The sequence below is a fragment of the Cibotium barometz genome, chromosome 26, assembly GCF_041138505.1.
Source record: "Cibotium barometz isolate CiBa-2024 chromosome 26, ASM4113850v1, whole genome shotgun sequence".
In the NCBI taxonomy this organism is placed as follows: Eukaryota; Viridiplantae; Streptophyta; class Polypodiopsida; order Cyatheales; family Cibotiaceae; genus Cibotium; species Cibotium barometz.
This window is the reverse complement of record NC_141071.1, coordinates 26,629,207-26,644,742: the sequence shown is the minus strand read 5'-3', so window position 1 is coordinate 26,644,742 and position 15,536 is coordinate 26,629,207.

The following is a 15,536-nucleotide window of genomic DNA, read 5'->3' as shown; positions in this document are numbered from 1 at the left end:
GAAGGAGGCCGGAAGCAATTAATGCGAGAGAGCGGGATTGTAGCCATGGGAACATAAAGACGCACATAATTTTTCCATATTTTTGTGTCGAAGTGCAATGTAAATCTTTTTAGGCCAATGTGGGTTCTAAATGAGAGTTCTAAGTGTATTAAGCAAGGCTCACTTATGGGGTTGTCCACCCATGTGTGAAAGAGGCCTACGGTTAGGGTTAGTGGCATCTCTACAAAAGAGATGTTAGCTAAAGAAAGTGGACGTTTTTGCCATTCTCATAAGCTATTGAGTGAAGCTCTTGAGCTCTCAAGCTATGGCAGCTCTCTAACTCTCTCTCTATTGTACTCTAATGAGCATGAAGCTCCAATGAATATAGCTCCACTTCATTCTCTTAATCTGTTTTAGCATCATTGAAGTAGATTAATCTATGATTAGTTGAATGCTTCTTTCTTTCTCTTGTGTATGCTGCATGCTTGTAGTGTGTGTGTGTAGTCTCCATTGATGCAAGCTCTTGCCCACTTCATTTTGGCAATGAGTTATTCATGGATAGACTCTCTCTATAAGCTTGCAGGTTAGTAGATGCACGCTTATGGGTTTGCAAGCATTAGGGAAAGGTAAGATTTAATCAATGTTTGAATGGGATTAAGAGATTGCTATGCATTGCTTGTTCTCTTGATTAGTGTAGTGGATTTAAGGGATTGAGAGATTAATTGAGGTGTTGAATGGTTAAATCGTCATGTGGTGGTTTGTTTATGTGAGCTCTCCCTCATGGGATAAGCCTTCATGCACTAATCGGGTTGAGTCCTCGGATTGACATTGTGTTTCTTAACACATTTGTTGATCGGTAGTACTCTATGAGCACTATATTGCACGGTAGAGAGAACCGCTCTACAATGGCGCCGCTCTGCTGGGGAGCGAGTGCCTACATTAGTTGAGCACCGTACACGCACTCACTCCTTATTAAGCTCCAATCGGTTGCAAAACTGTTGGATAGGAGAGCAGGCTTTGGGACTAATTTTGGTACTTATTTAAGACTAATTTGCTGTTAAATTCTCTTTATTTGTCTTGCAAATTGAGTGCAATTGGCTGGCTACACTTCTCCCTCGAGGTCAGGACAAGGATTCAACACACGGGAAGGATTGGAGGTAGGCGCTAAACCTGCAAATTTCAATTTGTGTGTGAAAAAGAGAGGCCTATTTTTGCATTTCTGTCATTCTGTTTGAGGAAAATTTTTACAGTTTCAGTTTTTCTGAATGTTCGTTTTATTTTCTATTCTTAGCTTAGTTTAGTTTTCTGCATCATTAATTTTGTGCATTTTAGTTCTCTGTTAAACCTGCACTTGTAGAGAAACTGAAATCTACACACACACATGAAGATTGAACATTTCGAATTTGCTGCACATGCATTTAGTTCACTGCACACGCATTGAATTCGCTGTAAATCTCACAGCTGTACACGCATTTAGTTCACTGCACACGCACTTTTAAAAAAAAAGTAAATAATAATAATAAAAGAAGGTGGTTGTGTGTGAACAGCACACCGCGCGGAGAGACCCACACACCGCACCATAAAGATCGCCACCGCACCAGATAAGGGGGTGAAAAAAAAAACATTTTTTGCCGCAAAAATTTGGGAGGTTATCTAACTTTTCGAGAGGAGTTAGACGACACCCATCGTCGAAATTTCGGTCCCGGACCCATTTTTCCATAGTAACTCAGTATGGGAAATTGGTAAATTTTAGGCAATTTTTGATCCGAAAAAATACACCATTTTTTTGGCCTAATGTGTTCGAGGGGGTTCAAAATGGGTTCTGGAAAAGTTTGAGCCAACTTGAAAATTTTTGGATTTTTTTGAAAAAAATATTTATTAAAAAAACCTTAAAATTTGACCTTATGCACTTGCGGTTGGGACGTCATATTGACACTGCCATAGGGCCTAGGGCACCTTCTAGAGTACCTACGCAGGAAAGTGGGACCCAATCGGTAGGAAATTTGACAGATATTGCTGAAACCTTTTCCGAATCCCAATCTGATACCCTTTCCAGGACAACTAGCTCATTGTCTATGGACAATCTAGGGCCGTCAAATAGTCATCCCTTAGCCCCAAATAGGACACCCACAAGATCTTTTAATCCATTTGAAGCCGACACCATGGGGTTACCACTCAATGTGAGACTTCAATATGTCTACACGAATGCTCAAGGAGCTGAGATCTTTAGGGATCCACAACAACGATATCTCCTTAAGATCGCAGACTTTTTCTCAGAGCTTGATAGAGCACCTCTAGTCAATGACTAGGGTAACATGTACATGGGTGGAGATGGTGTTCGCTACGAAGTCACCTATCATCCAGAGAATGTGGACAAATTAGGGGAGCTCTCCAAAAGTGAGTTCTTAGACTTATCAAAGCCTTCCAGAGCAAGGGAGTCTAGAGATGATTGGCTCATTGAGCCGGACATGCCAGGACCATCCAATGCCCAGTCCTTAAAGCCATCCATAGATGATTTACTTTTTGTAGATCTAAATTTGGAAAGGGACAGGAAAGGCAAGAGCAAAATGGATCAAGGGGCTGAGAACCAATGGGAGTTTGTACAACAAATTCTAGTGACAAAGGTCTTTCAGGATGACCCACTTCAAGAGGTCTATAAGGACTCTTTAGAAGGATATTATGCCACAACTAGATCGCCAGAGCTAGATCTTCCTCTAGCACTTGTGGTGGTAGTCGAGAAGCTTGCAGGATACGAGAACCGAATCGTTGATAAATGGGCCAATGAATACCGAACCTTAGATTGGAAGGAAATTCGTGAGCTCATGTGGAGAGGACAACCATTATTCATGGAAGTGTTCTCAACAAATACAGCTAAACCAGGAGAGACAGCCTTTCTTGGAGAAACTGTTGCTCCTCCCCTACGAGAGTTCACTAGAGAGGGACCCTCAACTTCAAAGTGGACCACTGCAAGTAGTCCAACTCTAGCACCAAGACATTATCCTACACCAAAAGTGCGATCACACATCACACCACAACAACATTTCTCTCACTATGACAATCGGAGGGTAGGGGAGCCAACTCGGCCTCCCATAAATGCACCTCCTAAAATGCGTTTAAGAAGATCTTTGGAGGGGGTTGGTGAGGCAGGTAATAGGGGACCCACTCCAATTTGGGATGCATGTGGACCATCTTACCAAAGAGAGGAACAGTTCCCACTAAGAGTGAGAGGCCATAGGCCCTATGATGAGTATTCAATACAATTAAGGCCATCAACTCTTCAGAAACTGGTAAAGAAGTACGAAGGGTCGGGAGATTCATATGACCATGTAGCAGCATTTAGGCAAGCAGTTCGAGTGACTGACAAGCATACGCAAATTGAAGGATTTGGGCTCACTCTTGACGGAAAGGCCCTTGCTTGGTTTCAGGCACTAGAGGCTTCAGACAAATCTTCTTTACGAGTTTTGGAAGAGAGATTCATTGCTGCTTTTTCCTTGATGGGGATTCAACATAAAACGGTAGCAAACATCTACTCTTTCAAGCAAGGTGAGACTGAGAGTGTTAGAGACTGTGTAAATAGGATGAAGCAGTACATTAATCGTTGCCCAGAAGATGAGAAGCCCACCCAGAGTCGATTAATTTCTCTCTTCTTAAAAGGACTCAAAAATTCAACACTACACACACATCTCTATGCAAAGAAGCATACAAATTTCAATGAGTGTTGCCATGATGCTATGGATTTCACAAATAACTTCAAATTCCAAGATGGTACTGGCCCTGAGGTGAAACCTAGAGATCAGTGGGGTGATGACCAAAGTTCAGGAGGGTCTAGCGCGCTAGTAAATCCAGACCACATAGCTAACCTAGTACTAAGGAGATTGGGACAAACCTATCGCCCACCCATGCAGCCACAACAACAACAGCAGCAGCGAATGAGGAGTGTACTACCTATAGGTCCTCATCTTTGTGGAGCATGTGGCGGTAACCATAAAACCAAAGAATGTAATACCTTTTCTCCTCTAGTCACAAACCAACCCACAAAGAAGTGGTGCCAGGCCTGTGCTTGGAATTATACCCACACCACATAGGAATGTACTCGCATTGCAAGAATGAGAAAGGAGTGTGAGCAGCAAAGGGGTGCAGTGGCTCCACAAAATGCATCAATAGTATACTAATTTTGAACGTAAGCCACCGTGGAACAAGAGCAAGCACGACCTGTATTGGGAGCTCAACCTCCTGCTCCTGGGACTGCTCCTGTGAGGGTTGTTGACTACGACAATTCAAATATGTGTAGAGACTTGGTAAACCCAGGCTATGTAGAGGAGGAATATGCATCATATTCCTCCAAGGAAAATCTCTTTGAAAGTCCCGCATATTCAAGCCAAGCACTGGAGGGCCGAGGCTCAACCAGGGGAACAAAATTCTTTGATGTTGCTAGGCGGCTACCAACCTAGGACTCCAGGCCCCTCAGGTCAATGGTAGCAAAGGAAAGTAGAAGCCAAACTAATGGGCCCCTGTTAGTGAGTGCGGAGAACCCCATTGGGCTCGTGATTGTCCACATCACCCAAGGCAAGCAGCTCGATCCAATACAACAATACCACAGTTTCCACCAATTGAAAGATATTGTCTAGGGTGTTGAGTAGAACACTTTCCAAAGGATTGTTTGCTGAAACCACATGAGGAAGGCACCTCTCAACCAAAGGTCTCACTCAACTTTGTAGGGGCAGTTCCATCGCCACCTTCATCAGAGAATGAGGATGTCGTGCCACTTAGAGTCATGACTAGATCACAGACACAAAATGCCGAAATGCAGACTGATGAGACACCTCGAACTAGGGATGCAAAGGCAAATCTAGTGGACAAGACCCTACATTCCAATAGAAAAAGGACCACTAGGAGGAAAAAGAACTGCAACAAGCGAACTAAGAGTGCATCCACTAGTTCTCAAGAAGTCTCTAAACAAAACATGAAGGATCAAGCTTTTACATCCCAAGAAGTGCATGAGGAGCATCAACCTCAACCTGGGCCTAGTGCTAAACAAGATGAGGCTAGTACAATTGAGGATAGTTCTGGGGGTTTTGTTTTTGTGGATAAGGTGAACGAGACTCCAGATGCCATCATTGATGCTCATAGAAGTCACATTGCAGCTTTATCTGAGCTACCCAAGAAGCTTCAAGAATACCAAAACCCTCGTGAGGAGAAGATCAATGTAGCTGTACATCAGCAACTCATTAGGGAAGCTCAATCAATACTTGAGGGTCCACCTCGGGGCCCAACCTCTCTTAAGCCAACATTAGAAACCATACCAGAAGTGTCATCAAGTTGGAAAATGAAAAGTGAGCTGATCTCACAAGCTTATAGCGAGAAGTCTGCACCAATTGCCACCCCATTGAAAGAAGGTATTCTGCCACCACCTAGCCTTGCCTTCCCATGCAATGATGAAGTTATTGATGCTAACGAGGACATGGCAAATGAGATGTGGACAGCAGTTCATGAGAAAGTTAATGAGAATATGTCCTCTATTATTTCACCTCCATTCTCTGAGGTGGATTTTACAAGGGGCACAGAAAAAAACTTTAGACGCCCAAGCATCCAGGAGGAAGTTCAAACAATTGTTTCTCCTAGAAGTAAGCATACAATGAAAACCTTACCATCATATTTGGGAGAATATGAGAACTGTTCTCAAACCTTGAGGATACCCTCCATGCATAGAAGGTTGATAAAGGAAATGGATATGGGTATCGTGCAAGCTATTTTGTTAGCACCAGTGGCTTGTACCATACCTTTGCTTGATTTGATAAAGCTTCATCCAGAGTTGTGGAATGATATTGCCACATGTTTGTCAGAGCAGGTATTGCTACAAAAGGGACACCATCATTGTACTATACACACTGAGACAAAGCATGTTATGCCAGTTCCTATCAACAAAGTAGGAAAATTTTGTGAGGACGATCAAGGAAATGCTACCCTCCCATTAGAAGTGCGAAAAGTAGCTTCAACTGCAATACTTGATAGTGGTGCAGGAGTGGGCATTGTGACAAGGTCCATTTGGGAAAAGTGGGGCAAACCAGCTATTAGGAGTACTAGGATGCACTTGCAGCTAGCAGATGGAAGCTTAGAACATCCCATTGGGCTGCTAGAGAACATATTGGTCACCACATGTGGGATTGAATATGAGCACACCTTTGCAGTAGTGGATTTTGGAAAACATCCAAACTATGAAGTGATATTGGGTAGACCATTCATGCAACAATTTCAAATGATTCAAGATTGGGGATACAATTATTTGTACCTCCGACATGATTCTATCATCACAAGGGTCAACCTAAAGAATCACTCATATCGTGATGTAACAAGGTCTCCAATAGATGAGTTTGATTCTGCTTCATCTGAGGGCTCAAGAGTTACATTGTCAAATGGGCGAGAAGATCTGTGGATGTGTGGAGCCTCATGTAGGGATTTCAACACTGAGAGACTTAAGGGTAATCGAAGTGTATCAGATGAAGCATACATTCCACAACCCTTCCCTGAGCACTTAATTGATCCACTTGAATGGAGTCATGTCCTTGCAACATTATCGACATGTGCTTTACCTAAGCCAATTCAATTTTGTGACTCAGATGGATATGACATTATTCCTATATGAATGGTACAACCACATGACCTTCTAGATGATTTGTACTATAGGGATGCATCCACAACAGCACTGCATATGTAGAGGAAGTCTCAGTGGAGGATTTAACACTCGAATCTGCTAATGATGCTGATAAGGAAGATGGATGGGACTCTGATTTTGAAGATGATGTGATAATCCCCGAGGAAGAGTTAGGAAAGGCACGCCTACTCTTGAGAGGAAGGGAGGTTCAAGTAGAGATCCCTCGAAGCCGACCTAAACGTAAATGCTGTAAGAGCCATAAGAGAATCCGTAAACAAGATGAGAGGGAACGATATGAGAGAATACAAAAAGAAAAGGAGGAGTTTAAGAATGAACACTCTCGACCACCACCTCACTTCTCAGGAAAGAATGGATATCTATACTATGTCCAAGCACAAGATAGTATCAAAGACCAAGTAAAACGATCACATGGATTCCAACCAGGAGAAAAGCTAAAAACTGTTAGCAAAAATCGTAAAAAAACAAAGAAACCAAAACCAAAACTCAAGTCTAAAACCGATTCAAAAGAGAATGTCGAAAGTGCAAAGATAACGGTTGAACAAAAAAATCTGATGCAAGATTGCAAAAGAGAGCTCAAAACCACATGGTCTTCAATTAGTGATGACTCAAGTGGACAAGAACAAGGTCTCAATGTTCCCCCCAACTTCACACAGTATACTCTTCAAGATCGGAAGATTGTTCTTCAACAACCCATGCGACAAAAGCCAAGCGTGCCAAGGGTTTCATATGATGGTCCAGAAGATGCAAAAAAAATTGATATCGCTAAGCCAGGAGAAGAGCCTTGCTATGTGTGGATTGCCACAGACTTGTCCTTAGATGAGGAGAAGTTATTAATTCAAACAATAAAGGAGTATCGCGATGTTTTTGCTTGGAGTTATAAAGACCTCAAAGGAGTTGATCCAAGCATATGTCAGCATACAATTCCATTGCGAGAGGATGCAAAGCCTTCCAAGTAACGTCCTTATACTTACAATGAGAATTTTGCATGAAAGATAAAAGAAGAAATAGACAAGCTCTTAGAGGCAGAATTTATCTATGAGATTGAACACACTGAATGGGTCTCTCCTATTGTAGTGGTGCCCAAGAAAAATGGAAAACTTCGAGTATGTGTAAACCTCAAGAAGGTAAATGCAGCTACTGTACGTGATCATTACCCACTTCCAATCACGGATCATGTTTTGGAATGAGTTGCAGGGAAAAAGGCATATAGTTTCTTGGATGGATTCTCCGGTTATAATCAAGTGTCAATTGATCCAAAGGATCAACACAAGACAGCCTTTGCTACTGAAGATGGCATCTTTGCCTATCGTGTTATGCCATTTGGTCTAACAAATGCACCAGCAACCTTTCAGCGGTTAATGAGTCATGTATTCAAGGAGTACCTTAGGAAATTTCTTGAGATCTTCATGGATGATTTATGTGTTCACTCACAAGAGCATGATGATCATATAAAACACCTCAGACTTGTGTTTCAAAAGTGTCAAGTTTATCGTATATGCTTGAATCCTGACAAGTGCAAATTCATTGTAACACAAGGGAAAATTTTGGGCCATATTGTTTCTCGCAATGGGATTTCAACAGATATGGATAAAATTGACGTCATTGTCTCCTTACCTCGGCCTATCAACCCTAAAGGGGTACAAATATTCATGGGACATTGTGGCTATTATCGTCGATTCATCTACATGTACGCTGTCCTAGCCAGACCATTATATGCTCTTCTTGTAAAGTTTAATTGGACTGATCAGTGTGAGGAATTCTTTGAAAAGTTGAAGCAAGCATTAGTGACTGCACCCATCTTACGGGCACCAGATTGGAACCAAATCTTTCATGTCCATATTGATGCTTCAAACTTTGCAATTGGATGTATTTTGGCTCAATCGGGAGAACATAATAAGGATTTTCCAATCTCATATACTAGTCTACAGTTGAACAATGCTGAGAAGAATTATACCACAACAGAAAGAGAAGGTTTGTCCATGATATATGCAGTGAAAAAGTTTCGCCATTACTGGCAAACAAATTCATATTTTTTGTGGACCATCAAGCATTGCTATATTTGGTGAATAAGCCTTGTGCAACTGGAAGGATTGTGAGGTGGTTTGTCATCCTTCTTGAGTTTGATTTTGAAGTGGCAGTCCGAAAAGGAACAACTCATCTTAGGGCAGATCATTTGTCTCGAATCACCTCTGGCGAAGCTCCTGTGGGTGTGGATGATGATATGTTAGATTCAACACTTTTCCTTGTAGAGACAGCTCCTAAATGGTCTAATGTGGACCTATGGCGACCATTCAAGTTAATCTCAGGGAGATTATATCGTCAGGGTAATGATGGAGTGTTGCGGCTTATACCTAACCCTGACCAATATGAGGAGATCTTGGAATGGGCACATGAGGGTATTGGTGGAATCCATGCATCAGCTACTACTTGTGTGTGACGTATAACTCAGGATGGGCAATGGTGGCCTACCATGCATGCGGACGCTGAAAAATTTGTTCGTAACTGTGCTTCTTGTCATATTCAACAACCAATTCATAATGTCACATTATTCCGAATTTCAACTACACCAAGTTGGAGTAAGTATATTGTGGACTATCTTAAGCATGGTCATACCGATCGAACAATTCCTAAACATCGAAAGCGTGCTATTGAAGTTGAAGCGGCCAACTATATGCTGATAGAGGGCCAACTCTACAAGAGGGGCAACGATGGCAACTTGCGCATGTGTGTATGTGAAGCTGACTACTTGAAAATCTTGACTCATGCACATGCAAGTGTTGGTGGTGGACACTTTTCGAGCAATACCACAGCTAAGTTGATTAGGTGGTCTGGGCTTTGGTGGCCAACCTTACAAATGGATGCCGAAGAATATGTGAAACGTTGTGACGATTGTCAAAGGACCAAACCTCCCATCACAAAGGACAATATGCCATTGCGGCCTATGTTAAGCACACGTGCTTTTGCCAAATGGGGTATTGATTTTGTCGGTCCCATTAAACCTCCAGCTCGTCACACGCATGCCGAATATATTATAGTCACGACTATTTGACCAAATGGGTAGAGGCAAAGGCTACAGTCAAAAATGATGCCAGAACCACAGCTAAGTTCTTGTATGAGTACGTGTTTACATGCTATGGCTTACTTATTGAAATCGTTAGTGATCAAGGTGTGCACTTTGTGAATCAGGTCATAGAGTTTTTGCTTCAAGAATTTATGGTAATTCACAAGCATTCTGCACCCTATCATCCCCAGACCAATGGACAAGCTGAGAGTACTAACAAGATTCTCTGCACAGCACTCACAAAGATTGTTGAGGGACATAGGACTGATTGGGAGCAAAAGTTGCACTCAGTTCTTTGGGCATATAGGACAGCCTATAAAACATCTGTGGGCAAAACCCCATTTGAGCTTGCTTTTGGGCTAGATGCAATCCTTCCCATTGAATTTCTTGTACCTACTCTACGAGTTGCTAAACAATTGGACTGGACTGGTCATGAGATTTCTCAACGCATTGATGAATTGGAAAAGCTTGATGAGACCCGCTTATTGGTGGTAATGGGGATGTATGCCGAGAAGAGGAGACAAAAGCAATGGTATGATAGAAATGTAACAACTGGCCGATTCAAAAAAGGGGACCTTGTGCTCTTGTACACACTTAAGAAGCATAAGAGAAAGCTCAAGAAACGTGGCCTAGGACTGTTTGTGATTAATGAGCTTAGTCCAAGTGGTGCAGTGCATTTAGAGACACTAGAAGGTGAGCAAATGCCTAACTTCATTAATGGAAGTTGTCTCAAGAAATACAATGAACCATTAACTGAAGCCATGCTTCAACAAATGCATGCTGCACACACATGGAAAGAAGCACATGACCTACTTAAACGTCAGGCTCAAGAAGAGGCTAAAGCTAGAGTTGCAAAAGCCAAGGAGTGTCGCAAGGCTTCTATGTTAGCCTTACAGTTGGCTACTGATGAACAATATGTCGATCCTTTCAATATTCAAGTGTGTCTTCATCTTCATGAGACTACCTACTTTGTCTCTGCCTTAATTGACTCTGGTGCAGATTATAATGTTCTCTCGTTTGACACATGGATAGCCTTGGGACAACCAACACTTGTGCACATTCCTATTGACTTACGAAGCTTCTTAGATGAAGATAACCCTATAGAGGGAAAATGTGTCATTATGATGTCCATTCAGGATCACCAGATGTTAGTTCCCTTTTATGTGGCTAGTAAGTCCAAGGCAGTGGTAGAGGCTGTTCTCGGTCGATCATGGTTAAGTGCTACCAATTGTTCATTAGATTGGAAGAATAGACAATACAAATTGCAAATTGATTCTGATTGCATCTTGGGATCTGCTACTCCACGAGCTTTATCATGTCAAAAGGGTGGTATTTCTACCTTACACAACCCACTTTCAAAATCTGCTCTTGAAACTCCAACACAAATGATGTGGATAATCGATGAGTCCTCAAGTGAGGGCCATGGCTGGCATGTTCCAACTACTCTAGTCACTGCTCAAAGAAGGCCAGGCAAGAAGGAATTATCAATTTGGCTACCCAAAGATGCGTACAAACTTGTACCATCTAGCCTAGTTGCTAAACCTCCTAAAAAGCACATCTTTTCCAAGCCTAAACCTCAGATTGTTACTCATTGGATCCCAAAGCATGTTCTTAAAGCACAAGGCTATTATGAGGGTGCAACAGCACTTTGGCTTCCCAAATGTCATGGTTTGCTAGAGGTAAAAGAGTGTATCAATAAGATTCCAAAAGCCACCCTTGGTTTTCCATATCAGTGGGTGCAAAGGAAATCAACACAACCTCTTCAAGATAGGATAGGTGGTTGTGATAGCACCTACAAATCTCCTCGTGTTGACCTTCCCAAAACATGTATTGAATCACCAGTTGTCCCAATTTCACCTTGTTACACAAATTCACCATCAACTTGTGTACCTAAGACAAATCCAACTTTACATGAGTCTCATTTGAGCATAGATTCTAGCACTTCACTGCCTAAATCCTCTTATCTTGCTCCAATTCCTCGACAATTGCTAACCTTCCCACCTCTTAAGAAGGACATACCCAAAACCAAAGGTAAGGCATTAACACTACAATTGAAGCTCTTTGGTAGATCAGTGTTTGAATAGTCTCACATTTACTAATGTGGTTCCTTATGCCTTTAGAGGATTGTGTTCTTTTTGAGATGATCTTATCTACAATGTTTTTGATAGGGATTGTAATGATGGATATGAGTGTATAAAGTTTGAAGTTTCTAAATTTCATTGTTCTACGCCCAGATACCTCCTGATGGATACTTGGGGCGAGATACATGTCCACCATGCATTGACCCTGATAGTACTCAACCTGAACATCGTGGAGGTTATAGTGCTCCTTCTTTTCAAACTCATTCTAGGTACTTTTATGCTCCCTTAGGTGAAAATTGCTGTGGGCATCACTTTGTCACTTTATTCTATCAACAGCATCACCCATTTCCACATTGTCAAGAGTGTGCACGACTCGTATTAGGAGAAGCTTCACACATTTGTTGGCTATGCCGCTCTTACTTTCGACGATATGGCACGGGCTTAATGAAACAAATTGTGGGAATTACACCCCAACGCCATAACCTTCTTGATGTGAGAGTACCAGACCGAGGACCAAATCAATGTAGATTACCTGAGGAGGTTCAAGCACAACAATGGAGGGATACATGCATAAATGACTTGCCACCACCTATCTTGCAAGCCCTCCTTCCCCCCCCAGCCTCAACATGTCAATTTTGGATCACTATGAGTACCTATATTGAGCAGTTCCGAAATCAGAATTGTCTGCTTAACCTTCCCATAGAACCAATGCCATATTTTAGCGAGGAAGCACTCCTTCCTCTACCACCTTCTCCAGAGGCCGGCTTTTGCACAGGGTTGTCCTTGCATCTTGAAGTGATTGATACCATCTTTCCAGCAGAAGTGGACACGGATCTACCACCAGTGCAAGGGTAAGCTCATCAACTCCACAATAAGATCAACAAGCCAGGGCACTTTTCTCCCACTGGGTTTTTTCCCTCGGCTATATTCGGTGATTGGCACCAATAACAAATTTTATTATTTTCTTTTCTTTTCTTGTTTGTTAATAAACATTTTGCAGAGATCTCAGCTAAACAAGAGCATACAAACACGCCCCAATAGTCCACCTACCGTGCACACAAATTAGGAAGGGGGGAGACATGCAATGCCTACAAAGAGCAAAGAGAAGCAATCTGCACAACATCAACAAGCACTACAACAGGTGTATTCAAATCATAATCTTTTGTTCTTTATGTGCTTTTAACTTTTGGATATATTGTTTGCATGTTCACACACAGTTGGCTGGTTTAAGTTTTAAATTAGTTGTTAAAATGTGGTGAGTGATTTCTAGATTCTTAGAGGACTTAGTAGAAGGTATTTCTATTTGAAGACGGTGTAGGATATATACCAACGAAGTATGCCAAGTTCTTATGCTCTCAAAGTATATTAGTTATCCCTAGTGGTAGCTACCTCTTAGGTATGGGCTAGGTGCTAGGATTGATAAAAAATTTACGAAAATCATACCCTAAAAAATATATACAAGTGAATCGAGACATGACGTGTCTACAGCCATGTGGAATTCTTGGTAGGACCTTGGGTTGTCTTAGCACCTTGGGGCCGATGCCTTGGTTTCCATGGGGTGAACACTGACGTCTAAAAGGGTAAAAAAGACCTTCAAGGACTCTATCACCTTGATAGATGCTGGTAGGACTCTGGGGTACATTATGGGCCCTCGAGACCGATGCCCTCATCTTCATGGGGTACTCCTTATGTCAAAAAGAAAGAAAAGGGTCTGTCGCCCTTAGCGGCCTTTAGATTCTCTTGGCGGAGGTCTCTTGGCCATTGCTTGGGTCTCATTGGGATGGAACCTTCCTCTTTATCATCTTTTACACACACACACAAAAAAAAAGAGAGAAAAAAGAAAAAAAGAAAAAAAGGTCCAATCACCATTGCTCATATTTAGGAGTCGGGTTGCCACTCAGGAATAACTTAAACACTTGTAGGACATTGAGACTGCGGTCATAACCTGCGGTGTACAAGCACACTTGCCTTTGCATAGCTACCACTTAGTCTCACTTTGACTAGTCTTTACTCACCTCTTTTAGCACTCTTTAAAACTTTAATCGGCCTTTCACTTGTATGCTCACATGTGAGATTGTCATTGCTGTTTTTTTTTTCAATAAAAGGCTTTACTTGTCTTCCATTGTTTTTTGCTGCTTTTGCTTCTATCGCGCCCGAGGACGTGCGCGATTTAGGAAGGGGGGAATGTTCCACGGGAACACTCATAGGAACTCACGGGAACACGGATTATGGAAGGAGGCCGGAAGCAATTAATGCGAGAGAGCAGGATTGTAGCCATGGGAACATAAAGACGCACATAATTTTTCCATATTTTTGTGCCGAAGTGCAATGTAAATCGTTTTAGGCCAATGTGGGTTCTAAATGAGAGTTCTAAGTGTATTAAGTAAGGCTCACTTATGGGGTTGTCCGCCCATGTGTGAAAGAGGCCTAGGGTTAGGGTCAGTGGCATCTCTACAAAAGAGATGTTAGCTAAAGAAAGTGGACGTTTTTGCCATTCTCATAAGCTATTGAGTGAAGCTCTTGAGCTCTCAAGCTATGGCAGCTCTCTAACTCTCTCTCTATTGTACTCTAATGAGCATGAAGCTCCAATGAGTATAGCTCCACTTCATTCTCTTAATCTGTTTTAGCATCATTGAAGTAGATTAATCTATGATTAGTTGAATGCTTCTTTCTTTCTCTTGTGTATGCTGCATGCTTGTAGTGTGTGTGTGTAGTCTCCATTGATGCAAGCCCTTGCCCACTTCATTGGCAATGAGTTATTCATGGATAGACTCTCTCTATAAGCTTGCGGGTTAGTAGATGCACGCTTATGGGTTTGCAGGAATTAGGGAAAGGTAAGATTTAATCAATGTTTGAATGGGATTAAGAGATTGCTATGCATTGCTTGTTCTCTTGATTAGTGTAGTGGATTTAAGGGATTGAGAGATTGATTGAGGTGTCGAATGGTTAAATCGTCAAGTGGTGGTTTGTTTATGTGAGCTCTCCCTCATGGGATAAGCCTTCATGCACTAATCGGTTGAGTCCTCGGATTGACATTGTGTACATTTGTTGATCGGTAGTACTCTATGAGCACTATATTGCACGGTAGAGAGAACCGCTCTACAGTAGCTTTGAACCCTACTATTGTGAAGGCTACCAAGGGTACTGTGTTCAAATGCGTAACATTGCTTGGTTTTACTCTTATATTTGTAAAGAGCACGCATGTAATAATGTGTAGATAAATTTGTAAGTGCCATGCGGAGAGATCTATTGCAGATGTGCCTATAATCTTAAAAGAATGACACAATCCAAAACATGAATGCACTATGTGTACATAGTAGCAACCTTAAGACCTTTGGGATGTAGAGATATACTAGAAATGCCTATTTTTCCTTGATTTTCTAGGTGGCAAATTTCCCAAGAGCGAGAAGGAGATGTATACTCGGGCTTGTAAAGCAAAGTAATCAACCATGGTATGAACTATACAATTAGATATTTCACTTTTATTTAAATATTGTTTCTTGTATCTTTTCGAATGGTTAATTCTATTATGAAGCCTATAATTCTACATGACAAATCACATGTTCAAGGAAAAGGTAAAGGTCTTATGAAAGATATAGGGGATGATGAAGATGAAGAGGATGATGATGATGAAGAGGATGATAATGATGAAGAGAAAAAAAGTGACAAAAAAGGATGCAACAAAGGGAAAAGAAAAGTCACTATACAGGAAAGACGACTCTGATACATCTTCCATCAAAAT